Source organism: Mustela erminea, chromosome 3 (assembly GCF_009829155.1).
Source record: "Mustela erminea isolate mMusErm1 chromosome 3, mMusErm1.Pri, whole genome shotgun sequence".
NCBI lineage: Eukaryota > Metazoa > Chordata > Mammalia > Carnivora > Mustelidae > Mustela > Mustela erminea.
In genome coordinates this window covers 128,182,898-128,195,946 of record NC_045616.1, presented here as the reverse complement: position 1 = coordinate 128,195,946, position 13,049 = coordinate 128,182,898, and the positions used below count along the sequence as shown (strand labels likewise).

Genomic DNA, 13,049 nt, shown 5'->3' with positions numbered 1-13,049 from the left:
ATCTCAAAGTCAGAAAAGTCCCATATATTTGTTCTGAATGATTAAAATAAAACTTTTAACCCCTACAGTCTTGAACAAGAATAGATAAAAAAGATCACCAAACACCCAAGGAAAAGATTTAATATTGTAACAGAAACCAAAACAGAAGAAACTTATTAGTAAAAATTATATACAGACAAGAAATTTCAGTAGAAAATTATCATAAAAATCCTCAGATTAAGAAATGATATTCCACCTATGAAAAAAAGAACAAGCTATTATGAGAAAGAACATTTTGGGGGGAAATTAGATTTTAAAACATGATGAAAGAAATGAAAAGGTTTGGGAAAATAAAGTTGAGGAAAACCTCACAGAAAATAAAGCAGAAGGAAAAGAGATGGCTGTAGGAAGAGAAAAAAGGTAATATTGTATAATTAGTCCAGGAGGCCCGATATCCAAATAATAAAAAGATAGACAAAGAAAATTGAGGAAATCAATAATGAAATAATTCAAAAATTAACTAAATCTGAAGGAAATGCAGGCTGAAGGTTTCCACCAAATTCCCAGTTGAATGAAAATAGACTCATATCAAGGACATTACTGTGAAATTTCAGAACACTGTGGATAAGGAGAAATCATACTGGTTCGCTAGAAGGGGATATGGTAAAAAAAAAAAAAAAAAAGAGTAGTTTTGATATTCTTAATAGAAGAGAAATGTCTCCAAAATTCCGCAGAGAAATGTTTCCAACCTAGAGTTATAGGCCCTGTTGAAATGTCAACTAAATGTGAGTTGTTAAACATGTTAAAGTTGTTAAACATGTTAAAGTATGAACTATCTCAAAAAATTTATCTCCCATCCATACTTGTTTTCAGCCAGCTACTGAAGAAAGTCCTCCTCAAAATCAAGAGAGTAAGTCAAATTAAAGGGGAAAATATGGGAACAGGAAGGAAGATCCTAGGAAGAGAAACAATTACAAAAGATATCTCAGACTCACCAATACACTGAAGAGTAGTGAGGAAAGTATGATTAATACTTTATGTTAATTAGAAATCCTACAGTATTCTTTTATTAAATATAATTTTTGTTGGTTTCTCTTTCTATATGAAATCTTTTCCTTGGGTGTCGGGTGATCTTTAGCTGTTTATTCTTGTTCAAGATTGTGGGAATGAAAAGTTTATTTTAATCACTCCGAACACATAACATGGGACTTTCCTGACTTTCAGCTTCATTTGAGGAGTATTTTTTTTTTTAAGATTTTATTTTTAAGCAATTTTTACACCCAACATGGGGCTTCAACCTACAACACAAGATTAAGAGTCACACACTCCACTGATTGAGCTAGCCAGGCACCCCCACTTGAAGATTATCTTAAATGTTTTTGGGGACCCTTGGGCTGGTCTTATACTCCTGAACATATGATTTTTGGTAGACACACATAATTATACAAAGGAACTTTGTTTTATTTCTAGTTTACCAAATGTTTTTGTACTTAACAGATTCTTTAGACTCAATCACTCCTGATCAATTACCTTTAAAAGTAAAATTTAAATAGAAATTGCATCAATTTATAGATTAATTTGGGGAGGATTGACATCTTTGTAATGCTGAGTCCTCTCTGTTTTGTTATCACCATTTTATTGAGTCTTGAGAAATTTAAAATTTTCCTTCTTGTAAGTTTTACATGATTTTAGGTAAATCTACTCATAAAGGGGCACCTGGGTGGCTCAGTCCAACGGCCAACTTTTGATTTTAGCTCTGGTCATGATCCTGGGATGGAGCCCCGAGCTCCAGGTGCCATGCTCAGTGGGGATTCTGTTTGAGGATGCTCTCCCTCTCCATCTGCCCCTCCCCCTGCTCACACTATCTCTGTCTCTCTCAAATGAGTAAATAAATATTCATGAGTTTATAATTCATAGCATTTTGTTTTTGTTTTTGTTAAAAGTATTTTAAAATAGGGGGTGCCTGGGCAGCTCAGTGGGCGGGTTAAACCTCTGCCTTCAGCTCAGGTCATGATCTCACGGTCCTGGGATCGAGCCCCGCATCAGGCTCTCTGCTCAGCGGGGAGCCTGCTTCCCCCTTCCCCTCTGCCTGCCTCTCTGCCTACTTGTGATCTCTCTCTCTCTCTCCCTGTGTCAAGTAAATAAATAAATAAAATCTTTAAAAAATGTATTTTAAAATAAATGCTTGTATTTTGTTATTTCTATAAATTAAAAAAAAAGTGGGCTCCCCACTCTCTATCATTCCCTATCCTGATTGACAGGGGATTCTGTCCTCCAGGTTTCTCAGTAAGCAAGCACAGAGCCCCAAGACCACCCTTGACACCTTCAGCCACTCTCTGCATGCCAGAGCATCCCCCCTTCCATGCAGTCTTACTGTCCCCAGCATGGCCTCTTGTCTCCTCCTTTATGCTGCTGCTGTTGAGCAACATGAGGCTGGTGGGGTCTGACTCCAGCCTCAGCCTGGCCCCAGAGCTGTTGCTAGGCCCCTGGCAGGCTCCCTGGCTGCTGACCCACACCCGGGGCTACATGGCCCATCCTGGCTTGCTCCCTGCCCACACTGGGTCAGTGCCAAGAGGGCAACCTGGGCACATGGCAGCTCCTGCATGCCTCTGCCCTGCTCCTCTTGGCTGCTGGGCTAATAGGTGTGCTGCTGACAGGTGTCGGGGTGTCCAGTGCCGCTGTTGGCTACACCTCCATGCCTGTCCAGCTGGCCATGCTGGCTGAGCAGAGTTACCCCTTCGACCTCTCCAGTGGTTCCTATCACTGTGGCTGCTGCTATGGCTGCTGCTGGCCTTGCACCGCTGCTCAGCTCCGAGCCACCCTTCTGTAGCTGTTCTGCAGCCTACGAGGGGCCTGGCTTATGCAGCTGGGACCTTGCAGTGGCCAGAGCTCTTGCAGCTGAAGCCATGAGCACTGCCGGAGGGCCTCTTGTGCAGGGCCCTGGCAGGGCACAGGCCACTCCGATGCCTTCCCACCCCACGTGGCCTGGCTGAGCTGCCTGCCTGGTCCCCATCCAGTTGGAGTGAGGTCTCTTGCCCCTGGACTTCCTTACATGGCCTCCCGTCCCACAGTGAAGGCTCAGCCCAGCTCCTACCAGGCCTGGGGCCTGGTAGCAGATCTGGGAGGGCTACAGAGAGGGGAGCCCAGCCTGGGCTTAGCCCAGCTTCTCCTCAGGGACTCCACTGTGGGCAGCCCGAGAGGAAGAGATGCTGCAGGAGGGGATCCAGGCCCGCACAGTGTCCTCAGAGCCCATGATGGCTGCCTAAGTCCAGTCTCCTCTGTGGCTGCAGCAGCTGGAGCACATGGGTTCCCCACAGAGCCAGCAATGGTGGCATCGACAGCCACGGGCCGCATGGAGGGTGCCGTGAGTCACTGCTGGCTGGGGTCGTGGGGGCCGAGGTGGGCACTGAAGTCCTGGTGACTCAGGGGAGGGGTTGCCTGCCCGCCCCCAAGGGCCCTGGTCCTCTGCATCACAGGCAGACTCTCAGGTGACCACAGGCTTGGCCTGTGAGCGGGTGTAAGGACCTATTTAGAAACTATCCCTGCTCCCCTTCCCCTAGGGGATTTACTTGGAAACAAGTCCCAGGTAACAAAAGCCCAGACATAAGGGTGGGTCAGGCCAGGTGGAGACATCCAATCAGTAGGGGGTTGCATACTGTCTCCCTAGCTACCAAGGAGTAGGGGGGCCCCCACCCTTTGGAACCCTTTTGGCGCCACTCCTAATCAAGGTGTAATAGGCTGGGTCAAATGTCTACTAGGGTAAATTGTAATTCAGTTGGTCACCTAGCATCACTACGGAGTTTCCTGTGTGTGTTACAATCTCATTGGTCACCTGGGCAAGGCCAGGCCCCACCGCATGGTTTTTGCCCTTAAAAGCTAGTCTGTGAAACAGAGAAGGGTCGCCCTCTCTTGTAAGAGGTGTGGCCCCCAATGTTCGGTTAGATTCTTGAAGCTTGGCATGAAATAAAGCTTTGCTTGACCTTTGCTTTGTATCAGTCTTGCTCCTTTAATCACAGACCCATTATTGAGGCATACCAGGTAGTCTACCCAAGCCCCCGTTCTGTCTGCAGAGAGTCACAGTGTGATATAGGAGACCCTCCCATCCACACCGCACCCCACCCTGGCACTGCCTAGAATAAATACCAGTTTGCTCCCCACCCCGAACAAGTATTATCATATATATTATCTTCTAAATAGTCACCTTACTAAATTATTTTGTTACTTTTAATAGTTTTTTAATTGGCTTTCCAGGATTTTCTTTTTTCTTTTTTTTTTTAAAGATTTTATTTATTTATTTGACAGAGAGATATCACAAGCAGGCAGAGAGGCAGGCAGAGAGAGAGGAGGAAGCAGGCTCCCTGCTGAGCAGAGAGCCCAATGCGGGCCTCGATCCCAGGACCCTGAGATCATGACCCGAGCAGAAGGCAGCGGCTCAACCCACTGAGCCACCCAGGCGCCCTCCAGGATTTTCAATGTAGAAAATCACACAAATTGTAACTAATGGTGACTTTTTTTTGTTTCTCCCTTTCGATATTTATTTCTCTTATTTAAGTGCTTGTTTTATCACATTTGGCCCCACATTTTCATGTAATAATCATGGTACTTAATTTGAAACAACAGAATAAACCAGACTCTGGTAAATTTTGCAAAACAAAACAATAAAAATAGCTCAAGGAAAACTGGAGAGCCATATTTGGAAAATAAGTGTGATATTAGTGGAGGAAAAGAGAAATAATTCAGTGAAGAATAGAGAGACAAAAGGAGACACTCCTGTACGTGAGAATATACGCAATGTTTCAGAATAGTGAGGAAGAAAAAGATAATCCAATAAATTAGAGGCTAATGTGTTATCCACCTTGATAGATATATTTAGGTTCTTATCACACACATCATATGAACTGATTCCAAATTCATGAGAGTTCTAAAGATAAAACTATAAAATTGTGTAAAAGCTATAGGATACACAGATTATCTTAGGGATAGAAAAGGACATTAGAAATACAGAAAAAGACTGATATTTTTGACTACATAAAAATTTGAAGAAAATTTATACATGATGAAAGACACCACAAGATAAAAAACAAAATACAGATTAGGAGAATATATGTACAGTGTGTCATCTATAAAGAGTTAATATCCCTAATATTAAAAGAGAGCCAATATGTTGAAAAAATTGGACAGCCACATGCAGAACAATGAACCAGGACCATTTCATTACATGATACACGAAAATAGACTCAAAATAGATAAAAGACCTAAATGTGAGACAGGAATCAATCAAAATCCTAGAGAACACAGGCAGCAACCTCTGTGACCTTGGCCATAGCAATTTCTTGCTAGACATGTCTACAAAGGCAAGGGAAACAAAGGCAAAAATGTACTATTGGGACTTCATCAAGATAAAAGGCTTTTGCACAGCCAAGGAGGCAGTCGACAAAGCAAAAAGACAACGGACAGACTGGGAGAAAATATTTGCAAGTGACATATCAGATAAAGAGTTAATATCCAAAATCTATAAAGAGCTTATCAAACTCAATACCCACAGAATAAATAATCCAATCAAGAAATGGGCAGAAGACATCAACAGAGTATAAAATCATCAGTACAAATGATAAAGACTCCACTTTAAAATAAGGTGGCATGGGATACATTTGGGGCAATATATAAGTGGATTAAGATTAGTCTTAAAGATCTGGGTAGGAAAGAGTTCATTGCACTTTCTCAGCTTTCTTTGTGAGTACCCAAATAACAAAGATCTCAGTTCATAGCTTCTGCAATGAATTTCTGCAAAGATCAGAAATAAAAAGGACAGATAGAGCCATCAGCAAAGTCAATGGCACAGTCACAGCCTGAAAAGCAAGTTCATTCAGATCAGGGCGCCCTTGGAGAACCCAAGTGTACAGCAAGCTCTTCAGTCTCAGCATCTTCCAGACCTTTGAGGGGACAAACTACATTCTCCATCTGATTGTAGCCCAGCCAGGCTTCTTAGCCAAAAGAGAAGAGCTCTGTTGTCTTGGGATGCTTTGAAAAAATATTTTAGAAATGCTGGTCCCTTTGTCGTTGAAGCAAAGAAACAGGGCAGGCCAGGGCAAGGGCGTGAGTCTGAGCGAACGTGCCCCAGCATGCTGGCAAAGAGGATCTGGAAAGTTTTGCCACCATCCTGGAATCAGGTAGGATGGCCAAAATACTGGCTGCAACACCTGGAAGACAGTGTTGCTGATCTCTATGCCATGGTGCTATCCTCTCCAGCGGCAGAGATAGCTCCGTAATTTGCAGGACCCAGTGCAGAATGGAAGTGTGAGGTCCCTGTTCAAAAAGCAGGAAGAAGTTATATTCTAAGTACTAAACTATAAAGCTTTTTACCTTTCTTCTGTGGTCTCGCTCTGGACTTCTCCTGCCATTTTTATTTGTTCTGTAATGTTGTAAGTAGAAAAAAAAAAAAAAGTTAAGTACTAGAAAGAATTTTACCATTCATCTTTATATTGTTCAATACCAGATTAGATGCAAATATAAGAATGTATAATTCACATGCAGAGTCACTGAAATTACACAATTCATATGCCATAGTTCATAGCTACATGTTTTTGGTTCTTACAAAGTGAGTGAAAATGTTACATAAAAGTAATTCTGCTGTTTTTATTTTGCTTCTTGGCACATGCACATTCCACCAACACCCTACCTTCAACTTACTGATGAGCAAAGAAGAAATGAAAGGGAAAAGACCTAAGGGTTACCCTTTCTTCCTTTATGTCATTTTCAGTGTAAGTGCTAATAGGACGGATAGTTTACATGTATTGATTCCAAAGGTGATGCATTCTTTCATCCGGCATTTATTAATGGAGATTATTTGATAGTAATCTACCAAATTTAAGAGATTACAATGTACATATAATAAATACATATTATATCTCAGTATTTGTTTTCCTGAATACCTGAGTCAAGAGATATTAAAGAAACATATTAAGTTACCCTTAAGAGTTACTCATAAATTGAGTTAAATATACTGATGAATGATTCATTCCACATATGTGAAAGTGAGTACTAAAAAAACACAGATACTTTGGATACACATGTAGAACTTTGCGGACACATGCACACATATACACATGCAAGTGTGCATACCCACACTTGCGCATGCACACACACACACACACACACACACTCTCTCTCGCTCTCTCTCTCATGTATTTATTCAACTTTTCCTCCAAACTGAAAATGAATGCATTGTGAAAGACTAAATTCCTCTAGGCTGGTAGGGCAAAAATTCATCTTCAGTTTACAATTATTATGCGTACTATCTATAAAAAATACTGTCGTTTCTTTACAAAATATTTTGTTTTCACTAAAGATTATATAACATAATAAAACTTTAGAAACTATAAAGATAACATATTTAAAGTTAAGAAAACACTTTACTTATAAACATTATCAGGAATTGCTTTATGAATATATATACCCAAGACGGGGCTCGAACACAAAACCCCAAGATCCAGAGTTGCATGCTTCACCAGTTGAGCCAGCCAGGCACCCCAGCCCCAGCCCACTTTAAAAGCGATAATCTTTGGAAGTTTTTGGAGTGCTTTCAAATAACTGATTATGCCCACTAGTGACCCTACCTGTTTCCTATTTCAACAAAGCGTTTGTCTTTGAAGTGGAGTATGTGAGATCAGATACTGCTCCTCAAGGAACTGAAATTCTAGACACCTGCCCTTCAGTTTCACTTCTCTGTAATCCACTCAAGTTTGTAAAAAGGAAGAGAGGGTAGCATCTACACACAAAGGAAGAGAAGAGTGGAAGATAAGATAAACCCTCCTCGAGTTTATTATTAAAGAATGTCCTAGGTGGAATTCGGTTTCTCCATGATTTCAGCTCTTCCACTAACTATGTACACATTTCCAGAAAGGAGTACTAGCCTGGTTAGCATCTCTGCGCTCACGGCTACTATGTCCTTGACACCAAGAGCCAAATGTTTTTCTAACATTTGAATTTCATCAACATTATACTATTTTACAGTGATTTCATGCTATTGGAACACAGCTTTTAGTATTACTTCTTGTTTTCTATATAACATCTTCTATTGGTCTGAGTTATAATTAATCATATAAAACACTTTTAAAATATTTTGCCTCTTTTGCTTGCTGGAAAATATTCAGAGATTCTTAGTTAGCAAAACAGTAGTGCCCTCTTGTAATGGAAGGACACGACATGCTCTTAACATAGCTTCATTTTAAATCTCTCTCTCTCTCTCTCTCTCTCTCACACACACAAACACACACACATGCATCTATATAACGAAAAGTAGATATCTAAAGATATATACACACTTATATAGGTATGTATATAACATATATATTCATATATATTATTTCAAACTCATCTATATGACAAAATTTTCGGTTTAAGTATCCCCAAGAATGTGATTGGAAAAGCCAGAAATATTTGACTGAAAGTACAAATTCTTCATGCAAAGCAAAATGTAAGGTGTATTACTCTTTAAAATATGAAGCTATATATAGAACTTAAAAGTTAACAGAACTTTTTAGGCTGTGAACTGACTAGTGTTGTTAAAATAGCAACATAATCCTGTAAAATGGCTGTTCCATTTAACTCTAATTTTCCCAGTCTAAGGTAGAACCTGAGTTTATTTCAACCCCTCTCATTCTCAAATCAAACTATATACAAAAAAAAAAAAGCCAAAAAAAATGCACTATAGTTTGAAATCTGCATGTTAATGAAGCAGTGGTTGATTGGTAGAAAAATTTACTGGAAAATATTTTTAAACAACTGAAAATAAAGGTGTCTCAAAATATAGTCAGTGCAGGAAAGTACAATTTTAAGTGTCACCAACTATGGTTAGTTTGATTTAAAAGTCAAGACTCTAGGTATACAGTGTTCTACTCTAATATTTCCAGATTGGATTCAAGTCAGCATTGACTTTGAAATTTTTTATGACTTCAGATTTTATGTAGTTATTTTTCTTAGGCTTTTTCTATCTTTAAACTTTTGTGGTGGAATGCTTTGAGACATTCCAGGTGATTTTTGTGAGAATAAACTTCATGGACACAAGCTTCCAATTTTCAGGGTTCCTCCCCCAACTTTGGAGAGATTCTTTCTGCCATTACTACCCATAATTTTCCAGTCTCCACAATTCGTTTTTTCTTACAAGCAACCCTTGTTAATATACTTTTTTCATGTATACCATTGAATCTGTAAGCCTATAATTTAATTAATATAGAAGAGAAATGTAATCAATAGAAATATAATTTGGAAGGTCTTACTGCCTCAAAATTGTTCTAATTTCAAATAACACCATTGAGGAACTTTGAAATCAAGATGTCAACATCTGTTCAGGGAAATGGACATGGGTCAACTCAGAAAATTTACTGGTGTTTGATTTACAGGTGAAGCAAGGGAAGAGCAGTAAAATGTGATCCAGAGACAGAACGAGAACAGACATTTGCTGATGCAGTTCCAACGGTAGGCATCACTAATATCCTAATAGTAGATCACCGGCTTACACTAGACTCATAGACGATTTTTTTGTGGTTATGTGTTCATTTGTTTGTCAACAATGACCTTATCCCTTAGATGATGGCTCTCAAACCTAGTTGCACATCACCATTAATTCTGGAAATGTCTCCAAATTCAGTTTTTTAGTACCATCCAGTTCAGTCCACTGAATCAGAATCTTTGGGAGGAAAACCTATACATCTTTTCCTTCTGCCCATCCCTCTCTCCCTTTCTCCCTCCATTTTCCACCCCCCCCCACACACACACCTTCTTTCCTTCCTCTCTTCCTCTCCTTCCCTTAGGCATATTATAGGAAAAAAATCCATTGGTGCCAGATAGAAGAGAGAAACAAAGAAATAATAAAAAAGAAGAAATCAGTGTAAAAAAAAAAAACCTTGCTTAAGTGAATAAAAGCAAATAATCAAATAGCTCTGAGTTTCTTTTTCAAGTGAAAAAATGACAGTTTATCCAACTCATTTAAAAGTTATACAAAACTATTCAAAACCAAATGTAAGACCAGAAGAGGCAGCCCCTATTTTATTCTTTTTTAAAGAAAGACATTTCTTTCAAGATTCAGTGGTCCTCACTTTCATTTTCCTGTAATATGTTATTGAAACTCTTGGAGATGCTTCAGCTGAAGGCCCAGTCAGATCATTGGCTTATCTGCCTATTTATGTTTCTGTGATATGAATTCCCTAAAGGAAATTTAACGGTACCGTTTGTCCCTAACTTTGTTCAATTTACCCCTCCCTTAATTGCTTCTATTGCCTAAAACATCTTTTCCGACCTTATTCATTTCTTGAATTCCTATTTATCCTTCTAAATGAAACTGGTTCATTCAGCAGATAATTTAATTACCGAGAGACTATTTAGTACTAAGAATTGTGATTTGCACAGAAAATACAAATGGAATTAGGCTTTGTCCCTTCATCAAAGATATTACGATTTAGCTGTTGAGAGTGATAAGTAAATAAACAATTACAGCGAGTCTGATAAGAATGATGCTAAGAACACTTTGCTAAGGGGTGCCTGGATGGCTCAGTGGGTTAAAGTAGCTCAGGTCATGATCCTGGGGTCCTGGGATCGAGCCCCGTGTCAGGTCTCTGCTCAGTGGGGAGTCTGCTTCCCTTCCTCTCTCTCTGCCTGCCTCTCTGCCTACTTGTGTCTACTACTACTGTCTGTCCAGTGGATAAATAAAATCTTAAAAAAAAAAAAAAGAACACTTTGCTCATACAGCAAGCAACATATAACTAGAAGGCCGTACTAAGGTGAAACTAATAGTAATGTGAGTCTGCAATCTGTTTTTGAACCTCTCCTCTTAATATATTTTTTTAAAGATTTTATTTATTTGTTTGACAGAGATCACAAGTATGCAGAGAGGCAGGCAGAGAGAGAGGGGGAAGCAGGCTCTCTGCTGAGCTGAGAGCCGGATGCGGGGCTTGATCCCAGGACTCTGGGATCATGACCTAAGCTGAAGTCAGAGGTTTAACGCACTGAGCCACCCAGGTGCCCCTGCTCTTAATATTTTTATCATTTGAATGGAAACATAGGAAATATTCCCTTGAGGACTTGAGGGAAAGCAACACAGCAGGTGACAGATCTAATACGCTAGAGAGCTGAACCAAGATCCAAACGAATGTCAACAGTCTACATTGATGGTCTAAAATCAATGTAATCAAATCGAACAAGGGAAACATACAGTATGGGATGGAAGACACCTACCTAGATAATACTTTTTAACAAAAGATACACAGCTTTAAGAAAATAATTTTTATACGTCATCAGGGTCATATGGTTATCTAATATGATGCCGTTTATTTAAAGTTCAAAAATGTACAAAAGTAAATAACGTATACATTAGGATGTTAAGAAAAGCAAAGGAGGGGCGCCTGGGTGGCTCAGTAGGTTAAAGCCTCTGCCTTCAGCTCAGGTCATGATCCCGGGGTCCTGGGATCGAGCCCCGCATCGGGCTCTCTGCTCTGCGGGGAGCCTGCTTCCTCCTCTCTCTCTGCCTGCCTCTCTGCCTACTTGTGATCTCTGTCTAATAAATAAATAAAATCTTTAAAAAAAAAAAAAGCAAAGGAATGATAAGCATAAAATTCAGATTAGGGGTTACCTAAAAGAGAGGGGGCATGTGGAGCAATGCAAATACAGCATCTTTGGGAGCAAAAGGGCACCAGCATCAAGTGGATCGGTAACATCTTACTTCATACATCGTATGTCAGTGCGTGCATGTGTCTGTGTGTGAATTATTTCAAAATTAAATTTGAATATAATAAAAACTTTGGGGTGCCTAGGTGGCTCTGTTGGTTAAGCATCCAACTCTTGGTTTTGGCTCAGGTCATGATCTCAGGGTTGTGAGCTCGAGCCCTGCATTAAGTGGCACACTCCGCGGGGAGTCTGCTTGAAGATTCTCTCTCCCTCTGCCCCTCCCCAATCTCTATAAATAAATAAGTAAACAAACAAACAATTTTGAAAAGAAAATAATAACAACTTATTTGTATAGCAATTGTAGCCATTCAGCTAGAAAAGCAGACTCACTAGGAGGCAAATATATATCATTTGCTACAGAGAATCGGGCAGCTGTGGGAGCCAATTAAGCACCTCCAGCAAGGTGATTGTGGCTGCTTCTAACGCTGAAGCATGGACTGCACGAGGCAGGCAGTCAGGAAGGGAAGATGGATGTAAAGTGGAGGAGACCAAGGCACAGTTGGAACCCATAAGCCCAAGCCGGAACCCAGAGAGGACAGACTGAAACCACATTCCAGTTTCTGCCTTGGATATTGTTGACAAGGGTGTCCTGCAAAATCTCCAGGGTCCTCTGTCCCAGAGTTAACAAACGCACCTGAATCAGGAGTAAAAGAAGTTGAACTTGGATCCAGGGCAAACCAGAACAGTTGCAGATCCTGATGCTCCTTCACCCCAGAAGGGGATTTAGCAGATTGGAAACAATGTGCGTGAGCTATGATAGAGGGGTTACTTCCCCTCTGCCTTTCCAGTCTCCTAAGTGTCTCCGCTATGGTCCACCCTAGCATACAAAAAGAGAATGGAAAATGTAGTTCTGCATAGCCAAAACAGTAATGACAAACTGTTGACATACCAGGCTGTTGTAAAAGAACACCTATCATCCGTTTACTGTATTTGGCGGACAATGTCTACGTTCAGTTCTGAGCATTCCATTTTAAGAGGGTCTTGGAGAAAATGAAATGTGATCTGAAGATTTACTCATAATATCTACATAAGGAAGGTTCTGATGATTCTTAAAGTGTTTGTTTATTTATTTATTTATTTATTTATTTATTTGAGGGACAGAGAGTGAGAGAGAGAACATGAGGGGGGAGGTATCAGAGAGAGACGCAGATTCCCTGCTGAATGGGGAGCTGCATGTGGGACTCAATCCTAGGGCTCTGGGATCAGTACCTGAGCTGAAAGCTTAACCGAGCAAGCCACCCTGGCACCCTGATTCTTAAGATTTTTAAGGACCTCTCATGTTGAAGAGGTAATAAGTCTTTTTCGGTATGCTATAGAGAATCAGCAATTAAAATGTCACAGAAAGGTAG

At 40.3% G+C, this 13,049-nt stretch overlaps 1 pseudogene; it reads left to right on the top strand.

Annotated features, from left to right (window-relative positions):
* Window positions 1-2,319: 2,319 nt before the first annotated feature.
* Window positions 2,320-3,471, top strand: LOC116587249 (annotated as a pseudogene).
* The last annotated feature ends 9,578 nt before the right edge of the window (window positions 3,472-13,049 follow it).